The sequence below is a fragment of the Equus quagga genome, chromosome 17 (genome assembly GCF_021613505.1).
Source record: "Equus quagga isolate Etosha38 chromosome 17, UCLA_HA_Equagga_1.0, whole genome shotgun sequence".
NCBI classification, from domain to species: Eukaryota; Metazoa; Chordata; class Mammalia; order Perissodactyla; family Equidae; genus Equus; species Equus quagga.
In genome coordinates this window covers 25,123,137-25,139,206 of record NC_060283.1, presented here as the reverse complement: position 1 = coordinate 25,139,206, position 16,070 = coordinate 25,123,137, and the positions used below count along the sequence as shown (strand labels likewise).

Sequence of the window (16,070 nt, the reverse complement as noted above, 5' to 3'; positions counted from 1 at the left end):
GGATGGATGGATGGATGGTTAGACAGATGGTTAGATGAATGGGTGGACGGATGGGTGAATGGATGGGTGGATGGATGGATGGATGAACAGATGGATGGATGGATGGAGGAACAGGTGGATGGAGAGGTGGAGGGGGAGGGTCTTCCACATAGAGCACCAGGGCTTTCAAGTGCTCAGCCACCCAAAGTGGGGTCTGAGATCCACTGCCCCAGAGTCAGCTGAGACTCTATTTTCAGGCCTCTTCTGTCCCCACCCAACGAGGGGTGAGGGTCGTGTAAGGTGAGCACCCTCAGCCAGTTCTGAATGCCAGCACCGCTGCCAAGGCTCCCTCGCCTCCCCTGGAGGCCCTGGGCACAGGAGGTGGCCCAGGGAGGAGCTGGCGTCTTCCGGGAGCCCCTTCTCTGGGTTGGGCCCTGTGAGTTCACACCTGTAAGGTCGGAGGCTGGCCTGTCCCTCCCCAAGGATGGGGAGGAGCCCTGTGGCCCGACGCTAGAACCCGTATGTCCCCGTCCAGACTCAGGGCAGAGAGTGACGCAGTGGCGAGGCCCCTCTGGGCCCAGAGACAGAAGGAACGGGCTCAGACTCTGCTCTGACGGGACACGGGGTACGAGGCCTGGCATGGCGACTGCCCTCCCAGGGCTGCCTCCTCACCTGTCTAGTGATGGGGCCAGAGCAGAGCTCTCTGGAGCCGTCCTCAGCAGACGTGATGCACCGTTAAGAACAAAACACTCTGCTGTCACCAAGTCTGGGGAGCACCAGCCCTCCTCCCCGTGAGTCACTGTCCACGAGCCATTAACGTCTCCAAGACGCTGGCAGTAAACACTGCCGACCTGAAACCATTTTCACTTTCTAGCCATTAACACCATGTGGAATGTGTCTTCGGAAACGCCAGGTCAAAGGCTCTCGAGGGTCCCCTGGGGGCCGGCCCGCCAGGATCCAGAGGGGAGGTGGCCCTTTGCCCATCGGTTGCCTCAGAGTAAACACTCAGGAGGAACGCTCCCATCTCCGCCTCTCCTGGCCCCAGCCCATGTGTGTCTGCTCCAACCCACCAGCTCTGCCAGCCCCATGCCTCAGCTCCCTGCTATTCACAGCGTCTGCTCCCACCCTCGCCCATCCGTTATCCCCAGCGAGGGAGGGCTCTTTGAGAGATGCAGACCAGATCTCGTCACTCCCCTGCCTGCTGTCCTCTGATGGTGACGGAGCAGACAGGCTAGCTACAAAATCCGGGCTCCTATGTGGCCAGTGGGGCCCTGCCTGGTTTGCCCTGGCCCTCCTCTGTCCTCAGCACCTCCCTCCTCCCCACACACACATCCATCTGTCACGCCACTCTTTCCTGTGGTTCCAGTACAGCAGGCCCTTGCCCACCAGGGGCCTGCACCTTGCGGTTCTCTGCCAGGAGCTCTGTTCCCCAGAAGCCCCGAGTGGCCTCCTTCCCTTCCCGCAAACCTCACTCAGAAGGCCGAGTTCCTCCTCCCAGAGGCCTTCCTGGAACACCCCATCTACACAGCAGGCTTCATGTCCAGCTGCACATTTGAATCAAAATACACCAATGCCCAGCCTTGGTCCCCATCCCACCAAGCCATCAGCATCTCTGGGGAGGGGGCTCCCCGCCAGCCCTGACTCGAAGGAGCAACAGCTCCGACACCTGGGCCTGTCACATGGCCCCTCTCATGGCAGTGACCTTATTGTGTCACTAGTGGGTGTGGAGCCCCCCCTGAAAACGGGGCTCCTTGCGGGGAGAGGCTGCGTCTGTCTCATTCACCCTGTTTCCCAGAGCCCAGAACAGTGCCGAGTCCGGAGTCCGCACTCGACACGGGTTTGCAGGAAGGAGGACAGGAGGGAGCCTGGAGAGGTCAGGAAAGGCTCCTCAGAGGAGACAGGATGACCAACTTTGATCCTGCCACCAGAGGCTCCTGGCTCTTAGAAATGACATCGCTGGCGTGGGGAGGGGGTTGCTGCCCCCGACACTGGACTTTAATCTCCTCTGGGTCAGGAAAGCTGGAGGGGCTGTGAACTCTCTCCCTAGGAAGATGCAGGCGCATGCTTGCATCCCCTTTCGGGGTCACTGACCCAGGAAAGCCCAGAGCTTACTTCCCTCGCCTCCCAGCCATTCAGAGCACTGGTCCCCAATCTTGGCTGCACCCTGGCACTATCCTGGGAGCTCTAAATTACCCTGGGAGCTCTTGCAGGTGCCTGGGGCCCCCTCCCAGAAATCTGATTTAATTGGTCTGGGGTGCAGCCTGGGCATCAGAAATTTTTAAAGCCTTCCAGGGGATTCTAACGTGTTGAGGGTCATGGCCATAGATGCTGTGCCCAGTGTGGCCGCGTCCCTCTGCTCCGAGTGGGATGCAGGTGGGGCCTGGGGTCCTGGTGCAGCCGGGCCTGGCGGGGAGAATCTCACAGCAAGCTCCCCGTGTCTCTGCTCCATCCCCCACTTCCCGGAGGCTCCTTCCTCTGGGTCATTTAGCCCAGAGCAATATCCGGGTGCCAGGTGCTGAAGACCTTTGAGATCATTGCCCATCTCAGAGGGGCCAGAGTGACAGTCTGCAGCTCGCGCAGCAAGACTGGGGCTGAGCACGCAGGGGAGGACTGGGAAATCCCTCTTCTGTCTCCACGCGCGGCCCTGTCCCAGCTCAGCGGGCCTTCAGCAGAGAGAGGCGTAAGGAGAACTGGGCTCAGAGTCACACCGATGCCCTGGCTTCCCACCCTGGGCTCTGCCACACACCAGCCACAGATCCTCGGGAAACACTGCAGAGCCGTCTCCCCGTCAGAGAATGCGGATCCTAAAGCTGCCCACCCCACGCAGGTGTGAGGCGAACCACGATCAGGCCAGCGCACAGTAGGGTTTCATCCAAGCTGGCACCCCGGCCCATGCCTCCCACTCTCTCCACTTGAAGATGCCAAAGCTGCCAAGTCTGTCCAGCTGTGTGGCCTTGGGCATCACCTCGCCACTGTGCCTCAGCTTTCCCACCTGTAAAATGGAGTTAATAACGGGTTCTGGGGAGGCCCATGCGAGCTAGTTTTTGTCAAGTGTCTGGCACCCAGCAAGTGTCAAATAAATGCTATCAATTACGCCGAGGAGGATGACTACGCAGAAATTGTTGGTTACGTGACCAACAGTCGGACACCCTCCGGGGGGCTGATCCAGCCTCTAAATTTGTGCCCGGCCTGGAGGCCTCCGTGCCACAGGGTGACTCCTGCTGTTCCCGGGCAAGGGGGTGGGTGCTAAGCGGGGCTGGGCTGGGCCGCCCAAGGAGGGAGCCTCTGTCTCTGAGCCTCTGGGCTGTGCCTCAGGGGCCCGCTGGAGGCCTGGAGGTCCAGCCAATTTGGTGAGTCAGACAACTGATCCTGTTGCCGGAGCAGGAAGTGAGGTGAGAGAGCCCTCCTGTGCACGGGCGCTCCACCTGCAAGCTGGTTCTTGGCCACCTGGCTCTCCGGTTTCTGGACTTTGTCCCGACGGCCCGTGAAGAGGCCGGCCACAGGTGGCTGTGTTTGTTTTCAAGAGGACAGATGATGTGTTTCCTGGAACCCCGGCTGACTCCAGGGCATGGCTCTCTGACTTCCGCACTATCTTATTTTTCAATCTCTGGTCTTACCTTTTTCTGTTGTTGTTAAAACCGAAAAGAAACAAACAAAAAAAAAAGTAAAAAGCTGTTACTCTGGGCAACAGGGAAATGGGGAGTCCAGAGAACTTGATTGCGATCTCAAGTTTCTTTCAAGACCCAGGTTCCAACGGCAGCTCTGCTCCTGCTAGCTGTGTGATCTCGAGCAAGGGAGTCGCTGCCCCTCTCTGGGCCCAGCGTCTCATTTCTAACGTGGGGACACGAGCAGGATGCCCATCTCACAGGACTGTTGGAGGACTGTGGCAAGGTGTGCAAAGGGCTTCGGGGGCACTGTCACCTGCTCACACACAAGCCAGCAAACCCCACCACCGCCACCACCAGCGGCTGGAAGAAACACGTCCAGATCAGCCCCTCCCAGGAACCCCAAGGCCCCTGTTTGTCTCACAGATGCGGAACCGAGGCCCAGCGAGGAACAGCTCCTGCCACACGGCTCCATGAGCCGCTGTGACGGGCTCCCAATCTCCCGAGGGCTTCTCGCCCTGGAGCTGGGACTGACTCCCAGCATTGGGGGAAGGACGCCAGGGTACCAGAGGGACACAGGCCAGCAGCCAGCCCTGGCCAGACTGGGCCAGAGGAGGGACAGAACTTTATAGTGTGCATCATGTCATCCCACTGTCTCTCTTTTGATCTCTATAACACACAGCTTCCCCCTGAGATATTATTATCTCATTTAACAGACGAAGAAATGGAGACTCTGATGCTCAGTGACCTGCCTAAGGCCACACAAGTAAGTGGCTAAGCCTCAGTTAAAATTCAGGTCAGACTTGAGACCACAGCTCCCTCCTCCTCACCTGCGGCCTACGTGAACGGGGTGGACGGTGGAGCCCACTGTCCCCACACTTCTGTGCCTCTGCCTGCTTGCCTGACCCCCACCCCATCCTGCTCTGGCTCCCAGGCCTGAATCTTGGCTTCCTGTCAGGAAGGAAAAGATCAGCCCCACCAATCCCGGCCAGGGTGTTCCTCTGGTATGGCTGATGAGGCTGACAGATGTGGCCCTTCCCAGCAGGCTTTGCTCTGAGACACAAGCAATGAGACCGGACAGCCTTCAGCATGAAGAAGTGGGCCACTCTGATGGAGGGGCAGCATGAGGATGAACAGACATCCAGAGCCTACTAGCCTCCCTAATAGGCCCCCAGGCAGCCAAAGATTCAAGTTGAGGCTGAACCATAGCCCCTGACCTCTCCTCCTCATGGCTCCCTTTCTTGACTGTTTCTGGCCTTCGTGGCAGGCTGCTTGGACCCCCAGCAGACTCTGCTCTCTCCCAATGCTGGGGTCTAAGGCGCACACACTCAGATTCACAGTGCCGCAAAGGCCTTGGACGTCACCTCCTTCAGTCCCCATTTCTCAGATGAACAGACTGAGGCCCAGAGAGGACCATGAATAATCCCCACCCTTCTGGGGAAAGTGTGTGTTGAGTGCATGGTCGGAGCAGGAGGGAACTGGTTAGTGCCTCAGTGCCTCCCAACCTGTTTCCTGTCACGATACATGTAGATAAGTACACATATTTGTTTAGCACACTGGGGCGGACAGACAGGACTGAGCCTGATCTCAGGGGACCGGCCCGCGGCTCTGCCCCAAGGGCTGACGAGCTATCTCAACACACCCGTAACCCATTTGGGCACATGGGTTGGGAAGCTCTAAATTAGCAGGATATTTAGGACTGTAGGAGAGGCTGTGCAAGAGCCCCAGATTCCAGGGGCCCTAACAAGAGGACCCAGATTCCCAGGTGGGCTCTCAGGAGTCAGCCACCTTCCCAGGACCCCTCCCCAGCCCCACGGTGAGAGGCAGAATAAAGAACCAGGTCGTAGTATGGACTTTGGATTGAGACACCTAATTTCCAATCCCATTCCACAGAGCTGTGTGACCTTTGACAAGCAGCCTACCCACTCTGAGCCTCGGCGTGCTCATCTGTAAAATGGGGATATGAGGGCTTGTCCAGGAAGATGGCGGAATCAGCTTGCCAAACCCCAGACTGTGAGCCTGGCAAAGGAAAAAGACTCTGCGAAGAGAGCACAGTAGGCGCAGGGTCCCCTCGTCACACGTCAGGAGGAGGGTGTGGGGCTCAGGAAGGTAGTGCCACTTGCCCTGGTCACATGGAGGACAGTGGCCCAGCTGAGCTTTGTGCTCCAGACCCTCTGACTCTGGAGTCCAGCGTCCCACCTGCTGCACGACACTGCTTCCTACACGGAAGGCCAGGGGGGCCCTCCCAGGGGGCTCCCCAGCCGCCGCGCTGTGCTCAGAGTTTCCATCCTGAGCCACCGCCCACCGCAGCTCATCGAATCCCTATTCCGAGGGGCCCCGAGCTGGACACAGGAAATGGATGAACGAAACCCATCCTGCCCTCAGGGAGTGCCAGCCCAGAGGGCCAAGACGTGAAAAGGAGCGATTATACACCAACACAAGCATCAAGGGCACGGTGATCCCACCCCACCTCCAGCTCTCCCTCCGAGGGACACAACGGGCTCTTCAGAACACACTCCTCAGCAGTTAATCCCAAAAGCTAACATCTCTGCCGTTCCTCCTTGCCAGAGACGGTGGTGAGCACTTCATGCAGCTCAGCTTATCCTTGTAAGGGCCCTAAGAGGTCAGCGGGCCTTTACCCCATTTCACAGTTGAAGAAACTGAGACTCAGGGGGTAACGGGACTTGCCCAAGGTCACAGCCCACGGAACTGGGAGTTGAACCCCAACAGTCTGACTCGGGGCCCCCGTGCTCTGCTGTCATGGTAGGCTGCCTGTGGAAACAAAGGCATAAGTGACAGGTCACCAAAATAACCTCGCCAAGGCCCAACCCACGCTGATTGGGTTTCACAGCCCAGCCTCTGAACCCAACCTACTAATGACACCCTGGGGCCGCATAAGGCACCAGGGACCAGCTCACACATCCATCCCAGGGCCTGGTCAGCTGGGGACAGGTGGGTGACAAAGTGTTAACCTCTGGGCCAGGGCTGGGGTTCCTAAGAAACTAAGGATGGGGGCTGGGTGTGGGGCCTCGGCAGGGCAGGGTGATCCGAAAGGGGGGGGACGCACATCAGGGACGTCACACGGCAGCTGGCATGCTCTTCAGTCACAGCATACCCTCCGCAGGCTCTGGGCTCAGGAAGGAAGAGATGGGGTGGCTGAAATGCCCCCTCCTCCAGGCAGCCTTCCAGAAATACTCCTGCACAGACCCTGACAGAACGCTGTCTGCGGCCCTAATTATCTTGGCCTGAGTAGCTAGGGTGGCTGTCAGCCAGATGGGGGCTGTCCATCCCGAAGAGTCACTTAATTTTTCTGAGCTTCAGTTCCCTCATGTGTAAAATGGGCTCATACTTCCTACCTCCCAAGGTTGTTGCTCTCAGCACCTCCTTAGGCCTGGAAGCTGGTTTGGCTTCGGGGCTATTTGACAGAGAGAGAGACAGCGAAGGGGCTGAGGGAGATGCGGTGGAAGCCGCACACAGGGGCAGGCACTCGCTCTCCTGGGTCCCTGGGGAAAGCACAGGGAAGAGGAGGTGAGGTAGGAGGGCACAGGCAGGTCCTCAACTCCCAGGCCTTGGAGGTGGGCGGGGGGCTTCCTGGCGAGACCCGGCTGGAGGGAGTGCAGCCCAGGTGAGGAGTGCTGAACGGCTTTCGGGCCTCACCCCTGCCCCCAGCTCTCTCCCACGCCGTCTCTCCCCTTCTGGATGTCTCCCTACCGGTGCGGGTGGCTTTCTGCGAGCCTTCCCCTCTGTCCTGTCTCTCCCTGCTTCTGAGACCATCTCTCCGGTCTCTCCCCTCACGTCCCGAGAGCCTCTGGACATCCAGGGTCCAGGGCAGCCTCACCCCGCCGTCAGGCCCCGGCTCCCGCCTATCCAGTCCTCCCCACGGTGGGCACCCGCCTCCAGGACAGGGGGGCCTGGGAAACCCATTTCCACGGTCAACGGCAGGGATCCATCCGGGCCCTCGGAGGCTGGGAGGTAGGGCTGCTTCCCCACGTGGTGGTGCAGCCCAAGCCCCTGGTTCCCAGGCAGGGCGGTGGCCGCCTAACCAGCCGGGACACCTGGCACTTGGGGCAGGTAGCAGAGGAGACCAGCACAGCCCACTGGGGCCCCCTGCCCAGGGAGAAAGACGCCTGCCTGGGCTGCTCGGGTCCTCTGGGCCTGCTGAGGAGCAGCAACGAGCCCCCTTGGGCTGGACTCGGCCATGGGGCCCCCACACCCACTATACCCTCCAGACATGTGCTGGCTTCAGGGGCACCTGGAGGGTAGAGAGAGAGGGCCTGATGGGGGCTTCAGTAGGGGAGTAAAAAGAGAGGTGGGGGAGGACGGGGAGGGGAGACAGAGAGGCAGAGACAGATAAAGAGAGAGACCGAGGATGACAGGGAGACAGGAACAGAGAGACAGATCCCAGGGAAGGGGGGCCTCCCATGCATCCGGGGCTCCAACCTGCAGCCCTCTGGCCCTCTGGGGTCTCCACGGAAGCCCCCAGGGAGCCTGAGGCAAACCCACCAGAGAGCACAGGCCCAGCTGCCCCAGGCAGGACCCCACCCTGGGAGCCAGCTCAGCTCCTCTTCCTGGCCCACCGCCCCCAATCTCATACCTCAGCCCGCTTTGTGGCCAAGAGCCCTGCCTCTTTGGTGGCCGCCTTGGGGGACCAGGGCCCTGTGGTTCTTACCCACACCGCCCTTCCCCTCACCAGCCGCCAAAAGGGCCCGTCCCTCCCCAGCCCATTCTTCTCAGTCTTGGCCTCTCCCCTGCAGATTAGAAGGAGTGCCAGGTCGGCGGTGCCGTGGATGGAGCACCATCCCCCCTCTCCCCCCTGGCCCTGCCCTGAGATTCCTGAGCAGTCTGGATGGATCTTTATCACTAGACAGGGTGCTGGAGCCACCCACAGACCCTAAGGAGCTGACGCAGGGAGAGGGGACTTGACCTCAGCCAGCAGTGGCTAAGCCAAAATGAGCAGCTCCATTCCAAACAGCACCGCCCCGCCCCCGCACCCCCCCCTGCCCCCGCAGCCCTCAGGGTCCTGGAGAGAAGAGAAGAAAGGACGGAGCCCACGAGCTCCAGCCTGTGGTCACCCCACTTCCCTAACCTCAGCTTCCCTTTCTGCAATGGGATGGGCCCTGCGCCAGTGCCTAAAGAGGGTGGACATCTAGGACCCTCCACCGGGAGCCTGGAGACCTGGGACTCGCCAGCCCCACCTCCTCCCAACCCCCTTCCCCTGCCCATTCGAGGGACACTCCTCTGGAAGGCAAACTTTGGCCAAGAATGTTAGCATCCGCTGAGAGCTGGGGAATGGGGGTGGGGAGAGAGGCTGAGGCCCAGCTGCTGGCCCTGACAAGTGCCTTTCCCTCTCTGGGGTAACCAGAGTCCTTCCCACCTGAGGGGGAGGTGTAAGCTCTGCGGAATAAAACCGTTCTTGCACAATAAAGGGAAGTGAGAAAGCTCCAGGCCACAGGGAGCTGGGGGAGGGGCTGGACAGGCGAGAAGAGACAGGAATGGACAGGAAAGGTGCTTGGTGCTGCAGGAAAGGGTCTGCGCCCCCAGTGGGCCCCAGGGGCTCTCACCATGGGGACCTGCGGGGACACACCTCCGTCTCAGAAAATCAGGCTGGGCCTCGAGCCTGGGTGGGCTCCGGGGGCTACACAGGAAGAAAGGAGCTCAGAGACAGGCTGCTCCCCAGGGTGACCCAGCACTCCAGGCCCAGAGCCAAGAGCGCAAGGGAAAGCCAAGAGGGAAAGCGAAAGCGGACCGTAGGCTTCCCAGCACACAACCGTGTATGCAAATGAAGCTCGAAGGGCCGCCACCCATCCCCTGGGAGGGAGCGCTCTGGCTCGGGTCACCTGCATTCCCAGGTGTCCTCAGCGGGCCTACCAGGGGCCTCCTGTGCAACTGAGAACCCAGGGGACAGGAGCAGCCCCTCCCAGAGATGGGTGGACCGGGATTCTGGGCCAGGGTCACCACTTGAAGTGGCAGGGCCTGTTTGAAGCTGATCCGCCCTTGCGCTGGCTCCTCCCCCGTTATCAGGCCAGAGCACCCCTACCTAGAGCAGCTATCGGCCAGCCTCAGCCCAAGGTCTAAGACACGGGCTCAAGGGGGCGGGGGGCAAGGGGGGAGGCGAGAGGAAGGCCCAGGCTGGTTGCAGGGAAGGGCGGGGACTGGCATTCCCGAGGGCCTGGAGCCCAGCAGACACCAGCAGTGGGTATTCTGCGCGCTGTATCTCTTGCAAGCCTTACACGTGCTCAGTAAGGAAAGGAGCTGTCCTCTTCTTCAGAGAAGGGAGGCAGGGCTCAGAGAAGGTAAGGAACTTGCACCAGATCACAAAGCGTGGGTCACAGGTCTGAGGCTGCCCCAGCGCTCTGAGCACCGCCAGCCTGGTGGGGACCCACAAAAGCCACGTGCCCACCCCCAGGGCCTTGTGGGGAGTTAACTAACCCAGTTAGTCAGTCACCTGAAGGACAGAGCCCGAGACAGCCGAGTGGGCTTGGCCAGAGGACCAAGACCTCCCTGAGGGAGGCGGGCGGCTGCAGCTGGGCCCAGAAGGATGAAGAAGACTCAGGTCAGGAGACAGGGAGGAGGCGAGGACAGTCAGGCAGAACCACAGGGCCCAGGCCCCGAGGTCTGAGAGTCTAGAAAATTCCATACCACGCATTGGAGGGCAGGCACAGTGCCCAGGGGAAGCCAGAGGCTGAGGTGGGAGGGGGAGCCTGGTTGCACCCCTCCTCCTGCCACCACCAGGAGCCTTGAATGCCAGGCCTCGGCAGGAGCCGTCAACATGAACAGCAAGGACCACCCTATCTTCCCGGCCCATGGTTCCGGACCCAGAGCAAGCGGCCAGGGCCTGCCTTTCCTGGAGTCCTGGGCCTCTGGCCCCCAGGACCCACCAGCCCCACGAAGAGCCCTGGGACCCCTAATCCGAAGGCTGAGAACAGAGCAGAGCCCGGAGTTCCCCCTCCTCACTCAGGAGGCAGCTCCGGGTGACGGGCCAGGCTCCGGATGGGGAGCAAAGACGACACGGGTTCCAGCCCCAGCTCTAATGCGTCCTCAGCTGTAGGGTGCGGGGCATCTCACTCACGGCCTCTGTCATGCCCTGTAAAATGGGCTTAGTAATAATGCCTCCCCCTAATTCACAAAGGGCTCGGAGGCTTCCAGACACAAGCGCGTGAGAAAGCGCTCACTGCTCGGAGCCACAAAGCAGGAGGCATCCGTGTGACAAACGAGGGCTCGACGCCCCAAGGGGGCAGCGACTTGCCCAAGGTCACACAGCCAGGCGGCAGCAGAGCACGATCTGAACTGGGTCTCCCGATGGCGAGGCCAGGGCCCTCCCCCGCAAGACCTGAACCCCGAGGGAGCCAGCCCCTCGGGCTGGTCTTTGACTGGGGTGGGGATGGAGCACAGGCTGCCTCCCCCACACCCCAGCGGGTCCAGGACCCATGCCCCTCCAGACGAGGGGGTCTAGCCTGGGAGTTTGGGATGGAAAGCCCAGCTCTGCCCCTTTCTGCTGTGACCTTGGGCAAGTTGCTTCAGCTCCTGGACCCTCAGTTTCCTCTTCTGTAAAATGGGGGCTGACGATACTCTCTACTTGGGGGGGTGCTGGTGGGAGGATGGCCTGACGTCACAGCTCCAAAGCACCCAGGGCAGGGTCTAACACGCATGAGGAGTGCACAGATGAGGCACTCCCTCTGCTATGCCTGCCGGTAGCACCCAGCTCAGCAGGAGAAAGTTTCCAGCCTCCCGGAAAACCTGCCCAGAACAATACCTGGAAACATAAACGGGCTGGAGAAGACCGGATCTTAGGAGACGATCACGTTACCGAATGGCTAGTGGTGGGTAGGAAGGAGAGCGAGACCAGCTCAGAGACAGCGTGGGGGAACCTGCCTTCCCGGCCACCTCACTTGAGGTCCCCTGGGGCAGGACAGCGCTCTGGGAAGGCACCTCTGTTTCTGTGCCAGACCTGCGTGGGGGAAGCCTGGAGTGTGTGAGGGGAGGGCAGGGAGAGGTGACAAGGCCAGGGCTCCTGTGTCAGCTCCCCTGCCGGCTTCCAGGGCATCTTTGGACATATCCGGTCACCTGTCAGAGCCTCGATTTTCCTTTCTGTAAAGTGGGGATGGTGATAACCACGCACATCGATATATAACAGCACATGCTGGAGGGGGGGATGAGGTGAGGGCAGGGGGAACTGAATGCCAGCCTCACACGAGGCTTTATTAAACGGGGCAGGGTTCCTACTGTCAGTAGTGCCAGGAGGTGAAATCCAGCACACAGCCTGCCCTGCCCCATCCCACTATTCCAGCGGTTCTCGAAGTGTGGCCCCCAGACCAGCAGCAGTAGCAGCATCTCCCAGGAACTTACTCTCAATGCACCTTCTCGGGCGGCACCCCAGACCAATGGGGTCAGAAACTCTAGGGGTACCAACCCTGCTTTAACAAACCTCTGGGAGCCTGATGTATGTCAGAGTTCAAGAACCACGGCACCAGCCCCGCCCCGCCTCCTACTCCGGAGAAACTTCCTCCCACAGACTCATTGCCGCACTCCCTGGCTCCCGGAAGGCTGGCTACTGGGGAGAAAGGAGTCACCAGAGAGAGAGGTCATTAAATAGTAAAGAGATCCCATAATTAGTTCATAACACCAGTGGTTCCCAGAGAGGGGGAGGGCCAAAGTGAGACTACAGGGGAAGAGAAAAGCTCCCCAGCTGCGGGCTCCTTCGCACACACACCATCCCCCGAGAGCCTGCCCCCTTCCCTCTGTGCGTTTGCTCACTAGCATTGAGGGACAGTCAATGCCCTCTCCCCCCGGTGGGGCTGGAGCTAGATGTGGGGGTCCACTCTGGGTGGGTATCAGCGAACAGGCTTTCCCCTGAGAATCTGGCTTTCAGACCTTGAGTTTGAAAACCATCTGACTGGAAAGCCACGTCTAGGAACTCACTTTGTGGAGATCATTAGAATTGAGCTCAAAATATAGGTCTGGACAAGGTGGTCGCTACAGAGACACGGATGCTATGAAAAAGTCAATGAAAAATTCAAAACAGCCTAAGGGTGGCACGGCAGGGAAATGTCTAACTGGGTCAAGGTAGATCCCTGTGGCAAGATACTAGGGAGCCAGGAAGCAGGCTGCGGACGAATACTGAGTAACATGGAAAAATCCCCCTCTACGATGTGAACCTGAATGCGACAGCACAGGAAGTGGGTCATACTGCATGATCCCAATCGTGTGTGTGTGTGTGTGTGTGTGTGTGTGTGTGAAAGAACACCAAACGGTTCGCAGTATTTATCTCTGACCAGTTATTTCCTCTTTGCCTCTGTTCTTTACCCTCCAAATTTTTCCACAAAGACGATTTCTTCAATAACCAGGAAGTCTTTTTTTTTTTTTTAAGTGTCTATTTGGTTCTGATGGAGATGAAGTTTTTTTAAAAAGTTCACACGAACGTCTCTTTTCTACATCTGAATCACTGGCTGGGGTGGGGGCCCTGCTATAAGGGAGCCTTGGTCCCTTCAGGGAGTGTCCACATTCCACGTGGTCCCAGAGAATGATCAGGACCAACGGTAGGAGCTAAGGGACGGTGGGTTTGCTCAGATTCGATGCCATATTTTTTAAGAGTCAGATCCATCCAGAGATGAACGATAGTGAGCTCTCCAAGCTTCGAGGTGTGCAAGCAAAGGCTGGATATTGTCCACGGATCAGTCTGGGTAGGGAGACTGGCTCGATGAACTCTAGAACTGCTCCAGATCACCACAGGACCAAGATCACCAGCCCCCAACTCTGCCCTCAACTGTAGGCCGCCAGCACCAGGCCGAGGTTGGGCTCAGCAGTCTGATGGAGGACTCAGCCCCCCACAACCGAAGGCCCTCTTGACCCCTGGAGCTCCCACTAGCCCTGGAAAGACCCTTCACTCCAGAGCAGGGGCTCCAGTCTTTTGGGAGGAGGACTCTGTCATTTCCGCAAAGGAGCAGGCTTCATCCATCATCATCACGCAGATCATCCTCCGGCCGTGTGCAGGGCGCAGCCTGACATTCACCCCACACCCGGTATCTCATCTAATCCTCACGCAAGCGTGGGAGAGGTACCACTGCCATTCCCCATTTCACGATAGGGAAACCGAGGCTCTAAGAGGTTGAGAAGCTTGCGCGAAGGTGAGCAGAGAGGGAGGAAGAGCTGGCCCAAGCCTGGGTCTGGCCAACATCAAGGCCTGAGGGGCCGGATGAAGCCCAAGCTGTAAGCACAACCCCAGTGGCCCCTCCTTGCAGCGTGACCCCCAGGATTTCGGATATGCACAAAGCTTGAGAAGCATGGTGGCAGGCTTTACAGTCTCCTGCGGTTGACCCTGCCAGAGAGGGTGTGGGGCAGAGAGAAAGGCGACCAGAGGCGCTTTCGCAGAACGTCTAAAGGCACAGCACCAGGGCAGAGGACACACCCTCCCAGCCACAGCGACTGCTCCGCTGTGCGTTCAGCAGGGCATGGGGGTGACGGAAATGGGCTGTCTACGCGACAGTGACGTAAGGACGGGCCACCCACTCACTTGCCGCAAGACCTCAGAAAAACCCATCCTCCCCCATCCCCCTGAGTTTCTATTTCCTCTACCCATGAGGGCGGCTCATCAGGTCCATTGCAACAACGTCCTAATATTCCATCTCCCAAGACAGTGAGTGGGAGAGTGACTTTCCAACCTTAATAGCAGAATTACTCATTGTTACCATTATTAGCAACGGCAAAGGAACGTTTACTGAGCGCTAACTGCATCCCCAGCATGTTTCCAAGTGCCCTATGTGTATGAGGGGGAACACATATTCCCCTCTCCACTTGCTTCCCTATCCAGGGCCCTCTACCTGGGAAACACCGCCGGCCTCGCCCCGCCCCCTTCTCACGTCACGCCTGCAGTGACTTATCTGATTGGTTCGGCTGGGAGACACACTGGGCATGCTCGGCAGGGCCCCGCCCCTCACAGAGCCCAGCTGCCTGCAGGGAGGGTTGCATCTGGGCTGCACCTGTGGCTGCACCTGCAGGGAGGCCCGCGCCTGTCCAGCGCCGCCTGTGACCGGACGGCAGCTCTGCCAGGACCAGGCAGACGTTAGCAAGCCCTCCGGGTCCCCATCTAAAGCCGCCTTCTCCGGCCAGCCTTCTCAGTAACGACGCTTCCATTTGGAGCTAAATCTTTGTCACCTGTTTTCACTTGGTCCCAAGTTAAGGAGGAAAAGAGGGGTTCCCTGGGAAACCTCCACGTGGGTTAAGCTCCTTTACCCCTCACAGCAGCCCCTGAATTAGGCATTACTATTATTCCATTTTACACATGAGGGAGTTACGCCCTTGGGTGTTAAGGACTGTTGAAAAGCTTTCTAAACGCCACACAGCACTCAGGGTGTGTCCACCAGCAGGGAAGCTGATGACACTCCCAGCCATATCTGACTCCGCTCTCCCAGGCTCTGAGGCCGCTGGCCATGGCAACTCCCTCCATTGCCACTCCCTCTGTCAAATTTTGAGGCATGACAAGTCGATAGTAACTTCAAACCAACACTCCACTGCCTTTTGAAAAAAAATGACACTCCAGATGATCCCAAGTTCATATAATACATTTTTGTTTAAATAGGTATAGTAAGGTTTTTGATAGCTTTATTGTGGAAGTGTGTTCTTCCTTTCTTGAGCATAAAAATAAGATGGGCTCACTACAGAAGATTCAGAAAAAAGGGAAAAATAAAAAAATAAAGGTCTGTAATCTGATCTATATAATCTCACTGTTATGTGTATATTTAAATGCATTCATCTACTTGTTGGCCTTGTTACGTACAGTCGTGGGGAGGCGGCTGTGCCATTCTGTGTCTGCAGTGCCTCCATGGCAGCACCAGGACCTGTCCCCCTACGGTGGCTGTCTCAGTGCAGGGGGACGGGCCAGGGACCCAGAAGTTCTTCCTCTGAATAAAACCTGCCACTGCCCACTGTGACATCGCATGTGCCTCGCTTACACGAGCCAAGTGCAGCAAATGCAGGATAATTGTTATAATTTCGCGGCCGAGAAGGGTTGTAACTTGCCCAAGGTCACATGGTGAGTAAAGGATGAGCTGGGATCAGAACCCACTTCTCCTGATCCCCAGACTCAAGCTATTCAGCAAGCTTTCCTGCCTCAAGGACTTAAATCCCGCTTCTTATTCATAATGGCAACACTACCAAAAGCAGTGGGTACATATATACCGCTTACTGTGCACCAGGCACATGTCACAATGCTTCACGTACATTAATTCATATCATCCTCAAACAACCCTGCAAGGCAAGTACGTTTATCATCTTCGTTTTAGATGCTGAACTGATGCACAGAGAGGTCAAGACACTGGCCCAAGGTCACCTCCAGCAGTGAAGTAGCAGAGGCAGGAATCACCCGCAGGCTGTTTGGTTCCAGAGTGGGTGACACAGCCTGTGGTTCTTTCCCCACGCCCTGGTCCGTGCCCTGCTGGACCGCAGACAGGCCTCTGGAGCACTTGCTGCCTGAAGAGTGAGAGACCCAGC

General features: G+C 58.5%; 1 protein-coding gene across 2 annotated transcripts in view; it reads right to left on the bottom strand.

The window, feature by feature from the left end:
- The window catches only part of CD82 (CD82 molecule), a 49,169-nt gene that overhangs the window by 27,333 nt on the left and 5,766 nt on the right, over positions 1–16,070 (bottom strand). The window contains exon 2 of one of the 2 annotated variants that reach the window (XM_046643804.1): positions 3,597–3,617. The exons of the other annotated variant lie outside the window; for it this stretch is intronic. The gene's annotated coding sequence lies outside the window, so the exon portion shown is untranslated. The remainder of the gene's footprint in view (positions 1–3,596; positions 3,618–16,070) is intronic. 2 annotated transcript variants of the gene reach the window in all.